We start from the raw sequence: 2,832 nt of genomic DNA, 5'->3' as shown, positions 1-2,832 counted from the left end.
GGTATTTAATGTTCGGCTCCGCCCGAACTTAGACTTTCTTACTTGTTGATAATTTTTTTGTTGGCGGTATCAAGCATTTTCTTCTAAAAAAAAAAGTGCTTATCGACGGCTTAGTGGAAGATCAACTTATCTCGGCAGCCGGTTCGAAAACAGCCTATATCAGAAAACTTTTCAAGAACGCTCTACTTCAGAGCTTGATTTAAGAACGCTCTATCTCACAAATGGTTCACAAATGTCCTATCTCAACTGAAAATATGTTGAGATAGGGCGTTTTTGAGTCGGCAGCTGAGATTGGGCATTTTTGAACCGAATTCTCTAATATGGCGTTTTTAAGCTAGCTGCCGAGATAGGTCGATCTTCCACTCCTCAGCTGTCGATATGTTCGAAATTTTTTTTTGTAATTGTATGGAAGAAAATGTGTGACCCCGTCAAGGAAAATAATTTCAAAAATCAACGCGAATTCTTAGTCACTTGAAACTTGAACTTTGGGGAGCTAGAATTTAATGGGCTATAAAACTGCATACTTACAATTTTTGGAAAAATTCTTTATAAAAAGCTTGTTATAAAAATTTCTAGAATTTTTCTACAAAGTTTGAAATTTGGAGTTACATAAAAATGGCTTTTGTTAGATAGTGAGCTGGATTAAAAAAAAATATAACAATAATAATAAACATTAAACAAATAAAAGAAACTGATCGAAATGTCGTGTTCGTATTATTTTTCACGTGACTATGTTTTTTGTCTTATTTTCTTTTCCTTTTTGGTTTTGCATAACTGGTAAAAATAGTTAATTTTCACACGAATTCTTAATGAACTTAAGTATCAGACACTTTTTGTTTTATTTTCGCTTTTTTTCTACGAGTATCATTAATCACAATTTGCGCATAAAACTTGTTTATCTGCTTAATTTTTGCAATTTCAGAGGAAACTGAATTCATCGACTTCAAAACCATGAATACGCACTGATGCTTTCGTAAACACAAATGTATGCATTAATTTCCTTTCCATTTAACACAGCCTTATTTAATTTACTTTTTTTTGTCTTTTAATTCTCCAGCTTCCACATCAACTCAAGAAAAATAGATTGAAGCTAGAGATAAGCTCAAAGCCACAGCATAGCCAAAGGAACACTTGAAATATGTACTTCATTTCACTAATTTAATTAAATTGCGTTATAAAAGCGTTGCTGCAACGCTGCCTCCGTCAAAGCGCACCGAATAGACAACAACTGAATGCGACAAAAAATTAAAATGCCGCACAGCACAGATCGAGGTGGATCGAGCGGCCCATACCAGCGACTCCATACAAACATGCGTGCCTCTGTGGTAATTGGGCGCGGGTATGTGTGCGCGTGTTCTCGTAAGCATACGCGTAATTTGCGTTACGTATGTATCAGCCAGCCGGCTGGCAACATATGAAGAGTATCACTTGCAAAAAGTATCTGCTGCTCACACTGATCGTCAACACTCGTCACGCACCTACTACGAGCATCATACACACTTGCACTGACCACTAATAAAAAAATAAATAAATAAAAAATATAGACCGGCAAAACTGGCGGCGGATGCGATGATTTTCTCCACTATTTTTCCATAAGCTCTTTCTTATGTTTTTCTGTATTATTTTTATTTTTATTTTTTTTTCTTTAAAGATATTTTTACGCATTTAATCTTCTGTGCTATTGTTCTGCACTTTTTGTTATTTTGCTATTGTTGTTGTGGTTTCTGTGATAGCACTTATAAGAATTGTATACGCTTATTAGTGCTGTTTTTGTCGCGGTAATTGCAGCTTATTATTATTATACATTTAGTTTATATGAGCTCCACACTTGGCTACTTACGCACTGCGATCTCGCTATTGTCGCAAACACTTGTACATACATACATATGTACATACAGTACATCAAAAGTTGACGACAAGACGCCTTGACAGTCGAAGTCTGTCTACAGACTTTACTAGCAGTTAGTCATAATTTGTTGATTATGCAGCCCTTATTACTTTATACTTGCTTGTTTTGTTATTGTTGCACTTTTATTCATTTAAATGAAATTGTGATTAACGTTGCGGTTGTTGCATGGCAATTGCAGTCGTATTGAATGCATATCTCTCATACACATTCATACATATGTACATACATATACATATACGCCCACACTCACTTCACTATAATCACTCCGGCGGCGGCTTCAATACACCCCCACTCCACTTCACTTTCCTTCGCGCAACTTCACTTCAACTTCAGCACCGTCGCGTCAACTTTCGTGCAAGTTTTCCCCCAACACGGACTTCAAAACACGGCTTCACGTCTTTACGGCTTTACTGCTTGCATCCGTCTTCGCCAGCAATCGAACTGTAAATGACCAAGTCTCGTTGGCCCTAAGCTCAGCTCATTGCCATTGCTCTCCTCCAATAGCCTACTGTCTGAACTTTAGTCAATTCTGGAGTTTGTTTCATTCCACCTTGTTCGCTGCATAGTTGTTTTTATAGTTCGGCTCCAAAGCTAGTTGTGACCATCAGTGTTGCCAGAAGTTTTTCAGAGAAAAGGTTAGCACCCTTCTTATCTATCTCGTACGATAGGCCGCACGAATGATACGTCACCGTTTCTCTTTGCAATTTCGTAACTCGATCGTTCGTCTTTGTCTTACTTTACTTACAGACGATTGCCGATTGTTTTGATTTATACTAAGGGTATTCATCAAACCTTATAAATGCATTGTAAACCGTATAAACTTATAATTGTGTAAACCTTATAAATGAACTGTCAAAACTTTTATGGAAACTCGTTTACACATTTCTGATAAATTTATCCAGCGATTTCACTGAATAAACTTG

The sequence above is a fragment of the Rhagoletis pomonella genome, unplaced genomic scaffold (genome assembly GCF_013731165.1).
Source record: "Rhagoletis pomonella isolate Grant_MI unplaced genomic scaffold, Rhpom_1.0 Rhpom_scaffold_00007, whole genome shotgun sequence".
Taxonomy (NCBI): Eukaryota; Metazoa; Arthropoda; class Insecta; order Diptera; family Tephritidae; genus Rhagoletis; species Rhagoletis pomonella.
Note: the sequence above shows the minus strand (reverse complement) of the source record.